This window comes from Ambystoma mexicanum, chromosome 4p (genome assembly GCF_040938575.1).
Source record: "Ambystoma mexicanum isolate Mex_15411 chromosome 4p, UKY_AmexF1_1, whole genome shotgun sequence".
NCBI lineage: Eukaryota > Metazoa > Chordata > Amphibia > Caudata > Ambystomatidae > Ambystoma > Ambystoma mexicanum.
In genome coordinates this window covers 358,020,563-358,042,465 of record NC_090927.1, presented here as the reverse complement: position 1 = coordinate 358,042,465, position 21,903 = coordinate 358,020,563, and the positions used below count along the sequence as shown (strand labels likewise).

At 45.9% G+C, this 21,903-nt stretch overlaps 1 protein-coding gene across 1 annotated transcript in view; it reads right to left on the bottom strand.

Annotated features, from left to right (window-relative positions):
• LAPTM4A (lysosomal protein transmembrane 4 alpha) overlaps positions 1 to 21,903 on the bottom strand; it is a 253,752-nt gene that overhangs the window by 5,146 nt on the left and 226,703 nt on the right. The window lies entirely within an intron of this gene.

Sequence of the window (21,903 nt, the reverse complement as noted above, 5' to 3'; positions counted from 1 at the left end):
GCCAACGGCGACCGGTACGCTCAGAAGTGCGCACTCAACAGAGAGAGAGTACGGGATCCCGGTTGAAAAATCCCCTTTGAGTACCGCTCGCCGGAGCCGGGGCTGACCGTTGAGCGTACGGCAACACTGCCTGGACAGACCCAGTTTCAGAGACTCTCGGTTCAAGACGGGCACGTGAGTATTAAGTGCGAGTGACCATAAAGGGAGTAGGGGAGGAAAAATAGGACAGGGAACGAGGTTGGTTGAAAGGGAACACTTTGGGACTACTAAGAACCACTCTAGACTTTCTTTACTTTTTCTTTGCATATGGCCATTAGGATCAAGAGGTGAAAAGAGATAAAGAGACGGGAACCTAGCTCCGCGAGGGAGTAGAAGGCGGCGCCGCATAGTGCTATCTTGACTAGTACTGGGAATATATGAAGAAGTGGAAAATGAGATAAAGGTGTCTGATAAAGGAAGACACAGTGAATACATTAGTGACTGCTATTCTTTCTGTTCTCTCTGGGCTCACGGAAAAAAAACAGGGTTAGTATAAAAAAAAAAGATCTAAGTAGAAAGACGAGTTTATATCAAAACTACAAGACGAATTCATATCAGATTGGAGGAAAGGGATTGCAAATTGAGCTGTGAATAGAGTGTTGCCTATGGGTGTGTAAGCATCATATGTGCCAGAACATATTTGTCACGACGAATGTGTAAAAGTGGTGATAAGTGCATAATTATGGTGTGGTTATGGTAAGTGTGACCAGAACAAATTTCACAAGGAAGAGCGCAATGCAGTAAAGTGACTGTTTCTTTTCGATTTTTTGGGTAAATTTGCTGAAGATATTGATGGTGTACGAAGGGTGGTTTGCTTTTTTACGTGCCCTCTATAGTATACAGAATAGAGGCTGTGCACGGCCATTCTTGTATTGTACAGGTGGCGGAAACACACGCAGGTCCCCACGCGCAGTGATACACAAATACTTAGATATATCTGGTGATACATCTATATAAAGAGCAACCACGAACTATGGGGGCGGAAACACCATTAGCACATATTTGCAAGAATCTACCTGGGTACGCTGAACGTATTAAGAAATATCATGATCAGTGGATCACAGAGCTGAAGGGGGAAGGATTACCCCAAATATGGCCCGAAGGGGGATCATTTGACAAAAGTGTCCTAGATATGGTAGCTACATGCATTTGTTTGAAATACAAGGGGAAGCAGCTACATAATAGGAGAGAAATATTAGACCTATGGAGATTGTTTGAAGAAGTACCCCCACCTAAGAAAAGGGAATTAGGTACTGATCTGCCATCTAGCACTGACAATCCATTACTGATACCAAAAGACGACAAGGTGTTGCCAGAAGGGGAGCCACCGGTAGAGGTAACTAGGTTGTACCCAATACTAAATAAGCCAGTGCCCGCAGAAGGATACAGTGACCCAAAATATGTACCCCCAACAACAGTCACTACGACTCAAGGGCCAACAGCACCCCCACCGAATGAGAGTGGTAGAGAGCGCGACCAGGTAAGTACACCAATAATACTAACAGAAGACCTAGAGTCCCGGCTCTCTGTAGCAAAAGATGAGCTCTTGAGGATAAAAAGTATATGTGAACGGACTGCGACTAATACTGGTAGGTCAGAACCCACATCAAGAGCACAGAGTCCGTATAAAACCATTGAGGAGGGATGGAAGAAGGGGGAGATATTGTTTAGGATACAAGAAGAACCGGCCCGAATAATTGAACTAGAGGAGAGGGAAGAGCACACCGACGATGCTATAAGGACCACAGGAGGTAGAGAGGAGCTATTGTGTGATATAGGAGAAGACTTAGAGGAAAGTGAAAGATTAAGCATGGCAATGGGAGGAGGAAGTGAGGGGTTGGATGGCGCATGTTCAGGGAGAACCATGGAAGAGTGGGCAGGACGACTAAGGAATAGGATGGGGAAAATGGCACCACTAGGAAAGAACGGAATGAAGGTAAGTGCAGACAATACAACAAAGGGGAGGTTACAACTCCCACTAATACACAGGGGAGGAGGGAGGCCGAATTACATACCCTGGGCTCAGATGGATAAGGCCAATTTGTTAAAGTTATTGCCCCCGCTATCAGGAGGGGCAAGCAAGTGGATATATGCATTTCAGAAACACACAGCCGGGGTACCTCTAGCAATAGGCGATGTGAAGAGTCTGCTAGTATCAGCAGTCGGGGATCAAGCTGACAGAGTAAGGGTAAAGGGTATGGGTAAAGGCTGGCTTCCCGGGGGTAATGTTAGACTGCGATCGCCATGATGGCGCCTCCTTTAACACAGTACGAGCCAGGGTGTGGGACGCCTTAAGAGAGACGGTACCCAGACACCCCAGATTTGCAGTCAGTCATGCAATGTACAATGAACGACGGGGAAGATGCTATGGATTACATTTTTCGGGTACAAGAGATGTGGAGAGCAGAAACGGGCACGCCCTGGTATCAATCAACATCATCATTTTACTTCATAATAAAGAGGGGGCTCCCTAAAGAAGTACAAAAAGCACTTGACAAAATCGCAGGTATTGAAGCAAAAGGATGGCCCGAAATACAGAGCATAATAGTTCACCACTGTAAACGAATAAAAGAGAGGGAAAAGGCGATGCGCACAAAAGATTGGCAGACGAGGCAAAATTAGTACAAACGAAGCTGGTGAAGGTCGCTGCAGCCGTAGCCGCGCTCCCACACAGCAGGGAGGGAGAAGAGGAGGAGGGACTGGTAGCAATACAGGGGAGGATGGCAATGAATTGGGCAGGAGCAGGGCAACAGCAGTGGAACGAACAGGAGCAGAGTGGAGGTCCGCAGTGGCAAGAGTGGGCCCCTCAAGGGGGACGAGGTGGTTACAGGGGTCGCAGAGGGGGTGGACAAGGGTACGGGGGAATGGGAGGAAGTGGATGGCAAGGTCCCAGAGGTGCGCAGGGAAGCTGTTGGAACTGTGGGAGCACTTTTCCAGAGAGTGCAAGAGTAGAACAAACAACGGATTTCCAGAGATAGAGCACTATGGCAACCCTCACTCGGGAAGCCCATATGGTCTTCCAATGGGGCGACAACAGAGGGAACAAGAGCAGGGATACCCAGAGCAAAGGCAAGTGCATCACTACAGAACACAGAATCACCCACAAAACAACGACATTATGCACTACACCCCAGGCAACCCCTTCGCAACGAATGCCAATGGAGCACCAGCCCCATATAGAGGTGTGTCAGTAGTGTCAGGAAGTGTCTTCAGCCAAGGGGGGGACAACGAGACAACCAGCATAGGACAGCCCACAGAGAACACTTTCGTGTCCTGTTCTATCTACAACCTACAATGCAGCGGAGGAACCATTGGTAGGGGCACAGATAGGAGACAAGCAGTTCATATTCATGGTGGATTCGGGAGCCAAGAAATCATGTATTCGAGAGGGCCGGTTTCTGTTATCTAACCGGAAGTTAGAGACGCAGGGGTTCTCTGGGGCTGTAATTGAAGTTGCTTACACAGAAGATTTGGATGTGACAGTGGGGGGGTAAAACGGTAAAGACACCCTTAATGTATTATGAACAATCACCAATAAACTTGCTCGGAAGGGACCTTCTTAGCAAGCTTAACATGACAATATCATTTACAGAAAGAGGGATAGTATGCTCGACACCAGGAATATGCCCATTACGCGTAATGCTGGTAGTGCAGGCTCGGACAACGGCACCGGAAATACGTGGCATGCCAGTGGACGAAAGAATGTTCGTCGAAGGCTTAAAAAAGCTGGCCCAAGTTGTCCCCGAGCTAAAAAAGTTGGAGTGGAGAATACCCGCAGAATTCATCTTCCGCCCAATAGTGCGCACAGACATAGCACCAGCGTTGGTGGTATCCTTAGACCTGCATGCTGTACAGATATCAGCGAAAAGGATTGCAGTGATTGGGATGGATATAGATGGGTGTGAATGGCGCACTGTACTGTGCATCAATGCGATATTGCCCTATGGGACCTATCTGATGAGGATCTCTTTTCTGATGCGGAAAATGATGGCGAGATAATAATGGAAATAGCAATGCCCTGTGACATTTTGATTCAGACAAGACAAATTCCCGTCCAGTTGATGGCAGTGGCGGGAACGCCACCGTCCTTTTTTTGATGATGACATGCGACTGGTGCCAAACAATTTGTGGACAATAGGCCCCCATGATGCAGGCTTGTTGCATGGAGTGACACCAGTGGTAATAAAACTCAAACCAGGGGCAATTGTGCTCCGAGTGAAACAATATCCATTGTCCCGCGAAGCTGAGGAAGGGATAAAAGAGACAATAAACGCATTGTTAGCACAGGGGATAATAGTACCTTCAAACTCCCTATGTAACACCTGTATCTACCCGATCAAAAAAGCAAAGGGAGGGGCTTGGAGGATGATCCAGGATTTGCGCCCCCTAAATGACGTCATACAGAAAGAGTTCCCATTAGTCCCGAACCCTGCTTCAATATTATGCAGCATCCCAAAAACGGCATCACATTTCACAGTGGTTGATTTGAAAAATGCTTTCTTCTCCATCCCCTTGGCAGAAGAAAGCAGATACCTGACAGCATTGACATTAGGGGGAAAGAGATACAAGCATTGCAGATTACCTCAGGGATACTGTGAAAGTCCAAGCATATTCAACCGCATACTACACAAAGACCTGGGTAATTTATCAGTCGAAAGCACGATCATTCAGTACGTAGACGATTTGCTCGTCTGCGCACAGAGTGAAGAGACGTGCAGAAAAGACTCCATAACACTTTTGACGCTGCTGGCGAATAAAGGGTACAAGGTGGACAAGGGAAAGCTACAATACTGTCAGACAGAGGTGCTGTACCTGGGACAGCTGATATCAAAAGACGGGAAAAGAATAATCCCTGACAGAGTGGAAGCAATAAGGTCATTGAGAGAACCAACAACAGTGAAGGAGATGCAGAAATTCTTGGGAATGTGTAACTATTGTAGAGCATGGATATTAGATTATGCAGCCTACACCAGGCTATTACTGCAAGCACTCAAGGAGGCCCAGCAAGAGAACAGGAAAATAGAGTGGTCAGAAGAGATGAGTGACTCGTTTAAATCACTAAAGGAACTGATTTCAAGTGCTCCAGTACTCGCCAATCCTGATTATGAGCGCAAATTTGACCTGTTCTCACATTGTAAGGGAACCCTTATGACAGCTGTACTGACACAAAAGACTTCCCTAGGACACAAACCATTGGCTTACTATAGTGGCACCTTGGATGCGGTGATGTAAGGCCACTTCGCATGCGAGCAATCTCTCGCCGCCGCCGCGTTCGCCATTGAAAAAAGTGCCACAATAGTAATGGGGTGCCCTGTCACGTTGTTTGTGGAACACTCATTATTTGCAATACTTGAAAGATCGAAAAGTACACTGACCACACAGCGAGCAACTGCCTATGAAATAATATTGTCCAGCGCCAATATTCACGTGGTAAGGTGCAGGACAGTAAACCCGGCAACATTCATCACAGAACCATGCACACTAGAGGACATGCAAGAACACAATTGTGCAACCTACACAGGAGAAACAGGAGAGGGCACGGTGGTGTGTGAAAATGCCCTGAGCGAGGGAGAGGTGTACTTTGTGGATGGGTCAGCGTCAATTGACATGGACACAGGAGAGAAACACGTAGGACTGGCAGTAGTGAGGCTAGAAGAGGGTGAGTATGAAGTACTAGTACAGTACCGCCTCCCGTCCCATTTCTCAGCCCAAGCAGCGGAACTTATCGCCCTAATAGAAGCATTACATGCAGCTGAAGGCTGTGCAGTAACAATATATACAGATTCAGCCTACATGACGACGACAGTACACAGAGGTCTAGCCCGGTGGGGGTTTCGAAGGGCAGATGGGACCCCAGTGCAACATGCTGAACTACTGAAAGAATTGATTGAGGCCCTAAAAGATCCGACAGTGGTAGCAATAGTGAAGTGCCAAGCACATACGTCCAACACAGATGTTGTATCTTTGGGGAACACGGCAGCAGACGCTGCTGCCAAGGAAGCTTCTTATTTTGAAAGACATGGAACAGGTGAGTACCTATTACAGCACAAAACGAGCGAAGAACTCCCAGAAGGATACAATGCCATGCCCATATCTCAAATACTAGAGCTACAGGAAGGGGCCAGTTGACATGAAAAGATGGTGTGGGAAAAAAGAGGGTGCAGCCAATCGGCAACAGACTTACTATGGCGGCAAAATAACTCAGGAAAAGTAGTAATGCCCGTCAAACTGTTAGAGATAGCATTTCAGCAATTACACTTTCCCGCGCAGAACACCAAACACCACATTGCAGCAGAGATACAAGAAGACTGGTTCGTGCCCTGTCTCCAAGAACATATATCTAGATTGACAATGGAGTGCACAACGTGCCATATATATAACTCTGGAATGACGCTACGAACACTCAGGGGGACAATTCCAAAACCCATGGGGCCCTTCAGAGAACTGCACATCGATTACGCAGACATGGGGGAGAGATGTAATGGGGCACGCTACATGATAGTGGTTGTATGTCCATTTTCGAGGTGGTTGGAAGCAGGCCCATGTGCACGACCTGATGCTAAAAGCGCACAAAGTTCCTAGTAAGGGAAGTGTTCCCGCGTTGGGGAATTTGCGACGTAATTCGCTCAGACAACGGCACTCACTTTGTGAACGAGCTCTTCAAAGAAGTGACCACGTTATTGGGAATAAAACATAAATTGTGCTCGATTTCATCCTCAAAGTAATGGCATTGTCAAAAAGATGAACGGACTTTTAAAAGGGAGACTGTCTAAATTGTGTTTTTCATTAAAGAAAAACTGGATCTACTGTTTACCCCTTGCGCTGTTTGAGCTGAGGAATCAGCCGAGCAAGGACCACCATCTGTCCCCACACGAAATTGTGACAGGGAGACGGATCCACACTGCACATTCCCCACTACGCCAACACTCAGACGCACACAGAAGTGCCACGATATTGGGAGATGAATTCACAGAAAACCTTAAGAAGCTAACTAGGGCAGCGCGTGCGATCTCAAAGCAGCTCTCACCACCATTCACAAGGGAAGAAGGAAACACAACGGTGTCCTTTGCAGAACGTGAAGCACTGGCACAATTAATGCCAGGAGAGTTCATTTATGTCCGGAGCTTTGTGCGCCGGTGGAATGCCCCAAGGTTCCATGGGCCATACGAAGTGGTATTTTGTACCCCTACAGCTGTAAAAGTAAAGGGGCTCAAATACTGGATACATTTGACGGATGTGCGAAAGGCATATAATAGTGTACAGGAAGAGGTGGATGAGGAGGCACAGACAACAGCAAACAAAAATAATGAAAATGATGAGTGAACAAGTGAATGGAGGAGTGTAACTGACAGACAAAAATGTTAACGAAAGAAATCATATTACAGGTTATCGATGGAGATAAATGAATAAAAAAAAATAAAAAAAACTTTCAAGTGTAAATACCGATGTGAAAAATATGTATATTGTCTGCTCCCTTCTCTGTACATCTCCCACCTTCCCCCTCCTCCCCTACCCAACCCATCCCCCTTCCATGACATCCTGGCACAAACAGTGCCAAAAAAAAGAATGTTTACATGCACGCACTTAATGCACTTTTATATCTCAAACAGGAACTACCATGGCAACTAACGGGCAGCCTGCAACGGATAGATTTGTTAGATATAGAGAAGTTTTAGCTGAAAGATGTAGATATTGGTATGAGTGTGGATTGTCTGTATGCATTTCATTATTTTTTACAATACTGTTTGGCTTGGTTACGTATTGGTTTATAGCGTTCATCTCTATCGAGATGAACGAGAGGGGAGGGAATAACGGGATTAATGCGACAAATGAAACCACAACTGTAAATACTAAAGGTGATTTTTTTGGTATGGGACAGATCTAAACTTGTATGGGGATATTACACGACACCACCCAATGTTGCTATCTCGCCAAATGAAAGATTGCAGGAAAAAATGCGAAACAGCACAACTTCCCCGCCAAAAGCATCCAATTACAATGCCCACAGTTTAAATGATCGTAACCCCTCTGTTATATCATGGTTGTACAACACCCCCACCAGCGTGCCCACTCCCGCAACAGAAAACACACTGCTAGATAGTATGAAGAAAGAAAATGAAAAAATTACAGTGAGATATGAAGCATTATACAAGGACTGGGGAAAGGGGGGCGAAGGGGAGAAAGGGGGGCCCACACTGTTCCTCGCCCATGAAGCTGGGAAATATCTTAGAAATAACAGAAGGAAAAGGGAGGCGGGAAGGAGAAAATATGATGAATATTACGGGTTGGGGCTGGACAAAATGGAAGACCCACGACACCCCCACCAGACAAATAAATGGTATGCGGACATGAGTGCAACGGCTAAGCAACCAACAAATGAGAGCTGTTATGTCTGCTCCCTCATTCCCCATGCTTCAGGTACACCCAAAGTATTGCTGCCCAAAGAGTTGCCTATTGTCGATGCCCAATGTCTCCTTCATCTCACGTTGTGCAGAATTAAGAACACCTTCCAGGCACATGAGGTAACTTAAAATATTGCAGAATGAGAAGACCGGTTATCCGAAGGCAGTAGGAGTGATATGTTTGGAGGAACCATTTTGTATAATACAAGGGACACGATTTTCAGAAAATAAGTGGAAAGACGAAGAGATAACGTGCAAAGCTGAAGCGCTGCGAGGTGTGGCACCAGAGAAACTGCAATGGATAGAAAAAACTTGCACACCAGTCTGGAAGGAGCACATCTCAAAATTGACTTGGGTGACGGCCATTGAAAACCCCTTCAAGCTACAGAAAGAAATAAACTATGAACTGTGTTTTAAGGGAGAGGGGAAAGTCATCATGGGGGTAAACAAAAATTGCAACAAGACTCACCATCCCAGATATGAGAAAGGGGACAGCGGCCCTCATGGACACTTATTGGGTATGTGGCAACCAGGCATACCTGCACCTCCCACAATCATGGAGTGGCAGCTGCTCATTGGCTACCCTACATTCCGCACTAATGGCGATACCGGAAAGCCACATTGATGGGAGCAAGAAAATGCGAGGAAGACCTCAGCAGAATGAGGCCCAGCCAACTGCAGAGTCACAAGTAGATGTCCTGTCTTCCGGTAACAAGGAGGAGGTGCTGTCAAGAAACAAACGATCATCGAACTACATATAAAAAGCATCATCAGAGCTATTGGCACAGATCCCGGATAGATATGGATTATTCAGCTCTGCAGAAACTTTCTTTGCCTCACTCAACCCTAGCATCCCGGCACGGGCAAATGCTAAATGGCTCCAAATTACACGCTGGGAGCTGATCCAGCTGGCGAATGACACTGAAGAAGGATTTAACGTAATAAAGGTGGAACTGCGAGCACTGCGGCTGATGACCATGCAAAATAGATATGTCTTGGACCTGTTGACAGCAATGGACGGAGGTGTTTGCCGAAAAATTGGAAGTGCCTGCTGCACCTTCGCACCTTCCGAGGATGCAGATAATGGCTCCTTGTCCCATGTGATCAAAGCAGTACATAACCTAGGAGAAAGAATGAAAGTGGAAGGTGGAGCAGAAGCAAGCACATGGTTCGACAACATCTTCTCCTGGGTCCCATCATGGCTGGAATGACTAACATTTTTGATGCCGGCAGTAGTGTTCCTCCTTTTTTTTTTTGTATGTTCCCACAAACAGACGGACATGAGCTAGTGTTAGATGCAAACACTAACATTTCACCTTCCGCAGTGTATCACTGTTCCCAGTATGACCCGGCCAGCAGGGCCGGGGTGGAAAAGAACTGTAAAATGGCCCCCTGACAAAAGCAGAGCCCCCAAAAACTAATGAGCAAACTACTTGAGATGAAACCCTTCTCTCCATGACCTTTCTGACTAAAAACCTGTAATCTCCATGAAGATGGCAGAATGTGTGCTTATATGACATTCGGGGTGAAGTACCCACATCCCCGTAACTATGCGCAAATGGTAAAAGTGTCCCGGGGTTTTCATGTTATATGTTTGACCGAGAAGACTGCACCCCAAGGTCCCATGCCATAACTGAACTAATGCTGCTAGAGTGCAAAGGAAGACAAATACAGCCCTATTGGGAGCTCATGTAAGTGGTGCACGAAAATGCACAATATGTATGTCCAAGCTCACCATGTGTCACTGCCATCAGTCGTATTAGCGGGTTGTTCCTGCGTGCTCCACCAACCTTACTACTACCTCGCTTACCGCGCATGTATGGAAATGTAACAAAATGTTTTGGTTGTTAAATACTTAGCATATAGGTAACGCATTTGAAATGGCCATGTAAAAGGCACTAAATGTCAAAACATAAGCTTTGAAGAGACTCAATGAGTATTGTATATTCTATGAATGTTTATGCCTCTTCCACTTAAAATCAGCAACACACGAGGAAAATACCTCTGTGGGCATATGCAAGGCCATCCCCCCTTCCTCCCCATTGAAGCCTGCCAGACGAAAGTGCAGAGGCCTGTGCTACTCCGCTCCACCTCCCCCAATTCGGCTGGAGCCGCTTCAAACATTCACATTCCCCCTGCAGCACCCAAGGCCACGGCCTGCCACCTGAATTATTTACAACCCAGCAGTAAACCCCGGCCTTAAACACAGATCCGAAGGCGCCCTTTCTTAGGCTCCACGACCCACCGGCTCACCTTAGGTTAATGGCCCCTGTAAAATTAGGACACCCAATATTATAGCAACATTACAGGAACACATTCATAATGACTTCTAACGAGACAGGATAACTCAGACAGCCCTTCCCTTGCCCTGAGATCCGACCTCGCGACCTACGATACCTGGTCAACAGGACGATGGTAACCATGTATTGATGTATCACCAAAAGACCCCACTCTAGGTGCATTCCTCCTGTGTTGCATTAACCTGTAGATTAACCTATTGGAGGATTTATCGGGGAAGATAATATTGCAATGTTGAATGACTGCGGTGTGCGTGGCCTTAGGGCAGAAAGCCAGGGAAGACGTTCATCACTGACACTGGTCACGGCTGGCACAACACCGTCCGGATGAACCCAGCGGACCTGCCCGGCCCAGCCCAGCCCACGAGGGTAACCAGTGACGTCCACCGACCACGGCAAACCACATCGCAGCAGCACCTATAGTTAGTCGTCGCCACCCAATCCCCACGAACTTGTGCCCCCTATAGAATGTAGGTTCTTATGACGTTTTTTGTAAATATATACGCCTGTATTTGCTATTGTCAGACAGAGCGCTCTCGGAGTTTGCAGAGTCCTTTGCATGCCCTATTCTGATTGATAAACACCCATTTAAGCTCACCCGCACTTTGTCTTAGCTTTATTCCCATCTTGGGAGAGTCCATTATTGTCTCTCATTGTGTGGAGGATCGTGCTATCTGGGGGACGCTCGCCTTCAGCACCCAGTCCTGATCAGCTGGCTGTCCTTTTAGGACAGCCACCCTGCTGTTTGAGTGACAGCTAGGCTGTGCATGAATGGGAGAAACCTGCTTAAAAAGGCAAGGGTTTTGAGACAGAAGACCACTGGGAAGAACAACCCAACGGAGAAACCATGAACAAAGCTTGCTGCATCCTCCTGGACCTTTGAATTGCCTGGTAAAGCTGCTGCTGTTGTGCTGAAACTCCTTTCTCTAAATAGACAAGAGAAGCTCTGGCAGAGACAACTTCTTCCATTGGGTTATTGGGACCAACTAACCCTGAAACAAACTCCACTGGACCATCTTCCCCAACTGGCTGTACTTCTTTGCTGATGCAGGAACAGAGTGCCAGGGGTCAAGAAATCCATAGTCGATTGCAACGTCTGATGCGGCCAGAAGCTCCCGGAGTCTCCCCAGGACCCTCCAGAACCATGACGACCAGAGCTCTAGTCCCCTCACCAGAGTGCAGGACTCAGGCGTGAAGGAAGCCCAACCGGTATCCAAGATCCGAGGTGGTGCTGTTTACCGAGCGCTGACACCATGAAGTGCCACTGACCTGAAAAGAGCCTGTAGCTGCCGCTGACCTCCAAATTGCTGCTGCGGGAGTCCTCCAGACGTCCTCCCTCTTGTACCCACGACCGAGGCCCAGGAACCCAGGATCTCCATGACTGCAATCCGACAAAATCCAGCTGGACCACTCTTCTTCTAACCAAAGGTACTGTTCCGACTTGGGGTACTTACCTCAGTGTCATTAGCTTCGCTCTTCTCAGTCGAGACTTGCAGTAGCTACTTTGCTAAAGTTGATCTCAGCTCTACCTTTCACAAGTGTAACAACTTGTGACCCTACAGTGATTTTTCTTCAACAAACTAACTTTGTGCAAGACTTTGCTATCTAATAAGTGCCTCAGCTTCATAAACTGCTCCAATTGACTTTGGCTGCCCTGGCTCCCTGCAGACTCTTCTAGTCCCAATGGACTTTGATCTCTCCCATGCGTGGGTGAATAGAGAAATGTGACCCTCTACTGGGAAAACATGGGAGGGAACCTGTATCAGTCATTGCTTGGAAGGGTTAGCTGAGCCCCAGCAGACTGGGCTCTTCCTCTACTACGCCCTCACCTGAACAGCCTCTGGAAAGGGGATTGTGAGGCTGACAGTTGCCCTTGCTTGGTATACCATGTACTAGTGCCCGCACCTGGGGAGTCGGTGGACTGGGATGTTCTTGTGTACCAAGAGGTCCCTCTTTGTATGAAATGTTTGTTGGCGATTTGACCCAAGATCTTGGATTTCACGTTCTTTTTTTGGCTGTCTGAGTGTCATCAACTGCTTTACCAAAAAGGACACTGGGCTCATTAAGAGTTTGGTGATATCTTGGCGGTAAATCCGCCAAGATACCAAATGGAATTATCATTACTGCAAACTTGGTCCAGCAGTATTACCACCGGTAGCATTACCTCCGGCAGTATTACCTCTGGATTACAAGCAGCAGTGTAAATCCCCATTTCATGGACGGCATTACCTATGGAGGAATTAAAAGTGGTAATTCCAGCGATTTTTGGAGGTAAAGTGGAGGAGATCCCTCCAGCTTCATGCTTGTAGTTTGGCAGCGCAGGAAAAATTGAGGTAACGGAATTACCTCCGCTTTTTTCCAGCACCGCCAAACTTGTAAGGAGGCCCATTGTGCTCTATAGGCATACTGAGGAGGGTGGCTTCTGTCTCAAATTTCTAAGCCACGCGTGGCGTTTAATGAGTGTTCCCTCCCCCGCTAACCTGCCTGCTTGATCTGCATCATCAAAGGCGTTTTTAGTAATGGCATTAGCTGCCTGCGCACCCTCAGATAAATAAGAATGCTTGGGCACCCTATTAACTTGCTCTTCCACCTGATCCCATTGTGCCCTGTTGAAGCTGTTCATAAGGGTTGGGTTATTCGCCATCCGCCTCGGATATGCTGTGGAAGTAGCAACTTTCTTCCCCCAGTGTTAGGCAAGATTGTATGCAGCAACCCTCCGGGAGACGACACCAGTCTTGTTCTCTTGGCATTAGGTAACCCATTAGGTAACCCACTTATTAGTATAGACAGACTGGTGATCTGTGAAAAGAAAGCACTGTCCTACAGATGTGGCACTTTTCTGGGCACATCCTTTCTGGGCCCTTCCATTTAATGTGCATTTGGACCAAATACTTTTTGTAGAAGTCTTGGACATCTGTAGGACAGCACTTTCTTTCCACAGATCACCAGTCTGTCTATTTCTTGCATAGGGTTGAGTAACCTATGATCTGACGGTTAAGCAGCAGTCCATTTATTATATATGAAGCAATCATAACATGTTTCATCAGTAGATCTGTAATTAGCGCTCTGACACCCAGATACACAGACACACCAGTCTCACCTATTGGTATAGGTCTTTACTACGCAGGTTGGTAGAGTTACTGAGCAGTCAGACTTATCTCAAGAGGGGTAAACGTGACCTGTGGCATCGAAATCCACAATTACAAGTATCCAAATAACACTTGGTTTTCTAGTAACATAATGTTTTATTTATTTAACTGTCAGTTTTAAATAAGCACTCTTTAAAAAGGGCAATGTGCAACAATAAAAATACACTTCATAACACGTTCTCAGAATCAAGATAAGCAAGTAGAAAATCGTTAGCTATGCTTCATGCACACTTCCTACACCCTGGGGTGACTTCAATTACTAGGGCAGTATTGGCATTTATATATCACTTTTGTACTGTAAAAATTCTAAGGTTGTGGAAAAGGTAGGGTTAATGGAAGGAAAAAGGTTAACAGGTTCTCACAGCATTTGAGCACTTTTATAATCCCCAATGAAGTCTAGATAGAAACGTTGCCCAGCAATAACAGTTTGAAACAAGTTACTACCTAGGAGGGACAGTTAGAATCAAAGTCAATGGGATAGAAGAGTCTGCAGGGAGTCAGGACAGCAAAAGTTAATTCGGACAATGTCTACGGATCTGAGGAGCTTCTTAGATAGCACAAAAGTCTTATACAGAGTTTTTGCAGAAATCACTGTCACACTTGTGAAAAGTTAGAGCTAGAGTACCTCTAGAAAGGCAGCTACTGAAATCTCAACTGAGACAAGCAAGCTACAGCCAAAGAGGCGAGTACCCCTTAGTCAGAACAGTAACAACAAACACCACATTGGAAGCACGATCAGAAAACTTAAAATCAGGATTAGCGAACATATTCGAGCAATCATCAATCAGGATTTAAGATCTCCACTGGCCACCCATTTTCTACAAACACATCAACCAACCCAGATCAACCAAATCAAATTCTTTGGAATTGTTAAAATGAAACCTACCCCCCGTGGAGGCAATTTGGAAAAAAAACTAAGACAACAAGAAGCCCGCTGGATTTGTTTGATGGACACCTGCAACACTGGTTTAAACAGCGACCAGGAACTATGCCATTTTCAGTAGACCCACTTAAACAATATCAGGAGCACGTCAATCCATTCATACCTATTCAACTTGTTCCCCATTACCCTCTCGGTTTCACCTACGCTCTCCTTCAAACACATGACCTTTTTTCATATATTTAGCAAAGCTAAGATGCTATGAATCACCTTCGTAGTCAACTCTATCTTATCCCATATGGACTTTTATCTAACAGTCCAAGCTCACTCATATCGAGCATGTCTTGTGCCTTCAGTTATTAATCACAATTTATCAGCGTCCAATCATTTTATCTACCGTGATTCCTATACAATTTTCTCCCCTTTTCTTTTGGACTCCTTGTTTATACCTATTGCCATCATCTATCTTCAAGTATATTCACCAGGCCGTACATCTTGTGTGCCTCAAATTCAACTGACTCATCCCTTTAGCTCAATTTACCTAATAGTTGGAAAACCCGTGGATGTGTCATCCACATTCACTAATTTATTCATATATACATACGTCTAGCAACATAACATTCTATTCATTAGGAAGACCACAACAGTGTGGAGGTGCGTGTGCGCGGTGACGTCATCCCGCGGACGCGAGCGTGCGCGTGGCATCGTCGCGCATGCGTTTTACCGTGAAATTTCTACTATAAAAACACTGCACCTCTTCAGTAGGGCGGCAGAAAACCGAACGGGAAGGACATTCATTCTGACATAGCGGTAAGAACTCATCATCTCCTTTGATCCAAGTCCAACCTTTCTCTGCCATTATTTTCAAGCATTATAATGCTTCTTTACAAGCAACTGGTCTATAAATTCTACGTACAAAACGAACATATATGTCCAGCTCTGCACTTAGGACTGTTAGCATTTTGATATATACATTTTTTCTTCTATAAACAAGTATTCTTAAACACTTATGTTTTTTACAGACCATATTTTGAGCTAAAGACCATGATGGACTACTTTTGATCAAACAGAATTCACCATATTGACAACATTTATTCCACAAACATGTAAGTACCTAATGTTACACACTTGTCATCGCATTTGGTTACATTGTTCGTATGAAGCACTAGACTTAATGCTCCCCCTCATTTGACCTCCACTTCTTCCTTCTTCATCTTAGGCTATAACAGTACCAACTCATCCAATAATCCTCCTGAAGAACCGCCATAATTACACGACGGGGAAACACGTGTTGAGGAATTATATCATTTAGTTCTGCCCTATACCTTGCACACTGAGTCCAACACAGGACCCTTCTTTCAACAACAATATTTCAACTTAAAAAAACCAAATTGTACTCATACCGGAAATCAACATCAATCAACCATTCAGGCCACAGCCAAATTTATGAATCCATTTCTGCAACCCTGACTTAGTGACAGCAACTAAGCATATTCCAAGTCTCAGCTAATCCACAACCTTCATTCTAACCTAGTGAAAGCAACTAAGGTTATCTCAAGCCTCAACCAATCTGCAACCTTTCTTTTTTGTAACTTGTACCATATTTTCAATGCCTAGTGCAAACAACTAAGGACATCAAAATCTGGAAATTGATTGGACTTTCATCGCAGTCCAAGTGAATACAAATCAATCAGGAATTCATCATTGGCTTAGTGCAATCCAACTAAGGACAATACATTCCTGCATGGACAAAATACTTAATCTTGATAAGACTCAAATCTGAATAAGACTATTTTTTCATTTGTGTTCAACTGTCCACTTTTTCTTTTTCTTCCCTATTCAAGACCTGTTTGTCACATACGTGTTCATACTTTGAGACTTGAAATTTACAAATAAATTACTTCCTGCAAAACTTACTACTTGTGCCAACATATACCCTTATTTGAGAAGCGCGACAGGAGGGCTCTTTTTTCTTCTCTTAGTCAGAACAGTACCTTAGGATAGAAGAGGATCCAGCTGGCTTCGTTCCCGTTTGCAGACTTGCAGATCCTGTATTCCTGGGCCTAAGTCATGGGGACAAGCGGGGGGACGTCTGGAGGACAACTGCACAGCAGCTGGGAGTTCGGTAGCAGCTACGGGATCTTCAGTTCAGCAGCACTTTGTGGTTTCAGCTACCGGCAAATAGCACCACTGTGGATCTTGGACACTTCATGGACTTCGCTCCTTGAGTCCAGCACTCTGGTGAGGTGACTCTGGCTTGGGTCGTCCAGCTTCAAGAGGGTCCTCAGGATCTTCCTGGAGCTCTGGTTCTGCTTAAAGGTGATGCACACGACTACAGATTTCTCGACCCCAGGCACTCTGTTCCAGCAGCAAAGAGGTACAGCCAGTTGGGGAAGGTCTTCCAGCAAAGGTAGTCTTGGGGTTATAGTTGGTTCCACTAACCCAAGGGAAGAAGTTATCCTCTCTGGAGTTTCTATAGTCGATTCGGAAAAGCAGTTTCAACACAGCAGTAGGGCTTCATCAGGCATTTCAATGGTCCAGGAGGATGCAGCCAGCTTCTCGTCACGATTCCTTAATCAGATGTTTCGCCCAGTGATTGACTGTCTTCAGTCCAAGAAGCCTTGCCTTTTACGCAGGTTTCTCCCATTCATGCATAGCCTAGCTGTCACACACACAGCAGGGTGGCTGTCCTCCAAGAACAGCCAGCCAGCCAATCACGACAGGGTGCATTCAGGTTACCAAGGAGACCAAGGACAGAGAGTTTCGGACATCTCCCTCGCTTCCTGCCCTTCCAGATACACTGGAGCCAGAGGCGGATTTCAGTACTGACCAGCACACACTGACCATAAGTTGCTAGAGGGGTTATTTAGTATCCCCTTTATCTAGTTTCTCATAACATTTTTATGTTACGCTTTCTACAATTAATGGCTGGTGGCAGTGGTTTACTTAACTACCATTAGGAGTTTTTACTGTGGGCTGCATCCGCAGCTGCAGTCAAGCACCCTTGGGTGCCCATTTTGTCAAAATGGCTCCGGTCTTCTTTTTTCGTCATTTCTTGCTGGAAAGGTCCTTCTTGAGATTTACTCTGCGTGCCAAACCAGGTTAGGCCCCTTTGTTAGTTTCGTCTTTGGCGTGATTCACGAGTGAAGCATGCCTCTTGCTCCAATGTGTCTGGCAGCGGCAGGAAGCGATGGAGGTACCCGGAACTCCCTGTGCTTAATCTCCTTGGTTACAGGAATGCACCCAAAAGGTGATTGGCTGGCTGTCCGGCAAGGACAGCCACCCTGCTGTGTGATTGACAGCTAGGCTGGAATGAATGGGAGAAACCTGCATAAAAAGGTGAGGCTTTTTGGCATGGAAGGCAGAGTCGACCACTGGATGAAGGAATACGAAGAAGAACTTGGAAGAGACATTGGCTGTAACTCCTGGAGGACTCGCTTGCCCGGTGAAGCTGTGCTGAAGCTCCAAATTCGTCTTAACTAGAGAAGCCCTGCAAGGATGACTTCTCCCCTTGAGTTGGTGGGACCAATCAATTCCAAAGTGAACTTGTTTGGACATCCGCACAAAGCTTGCTGTACTTCCACTGCTGCTGGAACCGAAGTGCCAGGGAGAGGAACACCAAACGGAGTGCATCACTTTTAAGTTGGACCCAAGCTTGTAGAAGATCCTCCGGACTCACAGGAAGCAGGACTGACCAAGCCTGAGCCACCTCAACAGAGTGATGGAACCCAGATGCGCGGAAAGTCTGAAGTGGTATCCGAGAACCGCAGTGTTGCTATTTGCTCAGACGCAAGGAGCTGAAACGCCGAAGTGCCACTGAATTGAAGTTTGTCCATTGCTGCCGCTGACCTTCCCATTGCAGTTCAGAAGTCCCCAGACGTCCTCTCTCTTGTCCCCACGACTGAGGCACAGAACACCAGGACCTGCAGAGCTGTACAGGAACATAAATCAGCTGGAACCATTTCTTCTAACCGAAGGTACTGAGAGCACTTACCTCTTGTGGTGTAGCCTTACTTGTTTTCAGTCGAGACTTGTCTTGGTGAACCTTACAGAGTTGCTCACAGCTTTGCCCCTCAAGTCTCCCAGCGTGCAGCCCTACATTGATTCTACTTTTTCTACAAAGACTTCTAAAACATTGTTCAGGACTTTTTATATACCTGCAAGAAGTGCTTCAGCTCACCTAGATTTTTGCTAACTTAACATTGGCTGGCCTGGCTCCCTGAAAGACTCTTCCTTCCCATTTTGTGGTTTACCTTTCCTACAGGAAGTGTTAATTTGCTTTGCATTGGGGGGTTCAAAAGTACTTACTTGCTTCAGAATATTTGTGTGATCTTGTTTTATTCTTAAACCCTTTTCTTTGACACCAACTTCAGTATTGCTCTAAATGTACCAGTGATATATTAATGTCCACAGTGTCCTAACTATTTAAGTCACCTGAGGGTGTGGGAAGTGTGTGTGCCATCTCAAATGGGTACTTGCTGATTTAGAGAAACTAAGAGCATATTTTGGAGTGTATTTGTGTGTTACCATTATATTGCCCCTTCTGAAGAAGGCTTATTCAAACAGACTTAAATAATTGTTTAATCAAGAAACCTTAAGTGTTTATTCGGAAATTTGTCACTGCGAATCTCTGTGCAACTTCCCTAATGCTCACCCCTCTTGAGATAAGCCTGGCTGCTCAGCCACACTACCAACCTGTGTAGTACAGACTTATACCAAAGGTTGGGTTCCTATTGCCAGGAGGTCAAGGTTGTTGTAGTGCACCCAAGGGGTACTGCTCCAAATCTTGCCTAACACCTGCCAAAGGCAAAGCGAACAAAAGGGTTGAACATAGTTTGGCGTGTAGAGTAAAACCCAAGAAAGACCACAAACAAGAAATGGTGAAAAAAGACGACCAGGGCCATTTTGACAAAATTGTCACCCATAGGTGCTACACTACAGCGGAGGATTCAGCCTGCACTAGAAAAGCGCAATGGTAGGAAAATTAAGCCACTGCCAGCCGCCATTTAAAGTAGTGAGGGTAACATACAAAAAAGGTTACATAATGTAAGGCAGAAACCTGTGCAGTTCCCTTTGGGAACACTGCAAGAGATTTAGGAGTACAGGTGTTAGCAGTAAACCCACTTGGTAGCAGTCTGTACCACCCAGATTTACCTGGTAGCTGTGGCTGAGCAGTCGGACTTCCCTCAAGAAGAGTTAGGCAGTATGCAAAGTATACACAATAGGCACAATAATACAAGCAAACACTAACCAGAGCTTTGTTATCAAAGTACATAATTATTTATTTAAAAACACACTGTTTGAAACACTCCAGCACTCTTCTTGTAAAATACACTAAACACAGTTACTATTATAATACATACAACCCTTATTCCTTATCAGATAAGTCTTAGTTAACACCACTTATTTTCATACAGAGGTGAGTGCTTAACTATAGATGGCACTCCAACAAGTTCATGAAGAAGGGAGGGAAAAAGACAGAATATGAGAAGGTACACCACTCTAAGTTTAGGAACACTATTAGCAAGGCAGAAGAGCAGAAGTCACTTGTGAGTCAAGGTCCATAGGCTGGGCCCACTCTTAGAGAGAGCAGAGCACAAATGCGCCCAAGATCACACAGTTACCCTAGGCTTAGAAAGTCTTGCAGAGAGTTCGAAAAGAGTTTAGAGAAGCTCAGAAAAGTTTAGCCCGGGTGTCCCAGGCTAACGCAGGTTCGAAAGCCGGGGGCTAAATCTACCCCGTACAGTCGGTGGCAAGGGAAGCCGGGCGGGACACAGTACCTTAAGTGGGAAGGATCCTCCAGCGGTGGCAGTTGTTCCTGGCAGCGGGTGCAAGTCTCGTCTTCGTCCAGGGGAAGAGAAGATCTCGACTTGGACGAAAGATGAAGGTCGTTGCACTGCCAGGGAAGAAACCAGCCGCAGAGTTTTCCGGTTAAAGGTATTACCCTTTAATTCGCAGTCGTGGTAAAATGTGGTATCCCGGTTGCCGGGGTGCTTGGCACAGGCAAGGAGGCCACGAGATACGTCGGGAAGGCAAAAAGACGGTGAAACTGGTTATCCCCACCAGTGAAAGGAAGAAGACTCTCCGACGGGAGATCTCATCTGTCGTTGGGAAAAGTGGTGAGACGGTCCAGCAGGGCCCCACAGGTGGTGTCGTCGTGGCAGGTCGGCTCAGCTTCTCCCTCGTCAGATTCTTAGGTCCTGTGGCGACTTCTAAAGTTCCAGTCCCCAAAGCCCTGCTTTTATGCAGAAAACCCCCATTCACTCAGCCTAGCTGTCACTCAAACATGCTAAGTTGTGAGCCGGCCGGCTCACCACTTGGGCCAATCAGGACGGAGTGCGACTTGAGTTGCCTAGGCAACTCAGTCCAGGGTGCCTAAACCCCCCTCCTAAGTACCCCAGACAGAGTGGCACCCCTTTGGAACGTGCGCCGACCATTGGTACAGTGTATGTCACGTTAGGGATTACAAACACGCCCTGTTGATGTCATTTCAATTTAAAATAAAAAACAAGTCATGTAATACTCCACACCAACCACCAGATGTCGGCCTATGCAAATCATGTGATTCTAAGCAGATCCACAAGCCATATATGTATGTATGTTCTGGGGTGGGGGACAGGGGTGGTTTTCTATCTAGGCCTGAGCAAATTGTCAAAAATGCAAAAAGGTTAGTTTAGCTGTTGCCCATTACAAAGCTGTAAGGAAGGAAAAACTATCAGTGGGATCATGTAAGTCTACGCCCACTATTTTGAGGGCAATTTTATCTAGTTATGGAATATTACTATAAATAACTAAATTGTAATGTATGTAATTGCTGCAGATTTAGGTTTTGATATTTTCTGAATAAAGGAATTTGATTACATTGCAAAACATACTATTGTGTTACATCCATCTACATTGTAAAAAGAATGCATAGAGCTCTGCGGTGGAATGCGTTCAGGGGGTCAAGGGTGTGCAGGTGGTGCCCTTTTGAAATATAAAGGATTGAAATGGCTAGCCGCTGTAGAGGCTTTATTTCAATTTCCATCCCAGCTTCACAATAACTGGTTAATGATGGGCGTACCAGGGCATTTAATGCAAATCAATTGGCAATTGTTTTAGTATCTTTACTTTTGCCGACAAAATTTGGCCGTTCT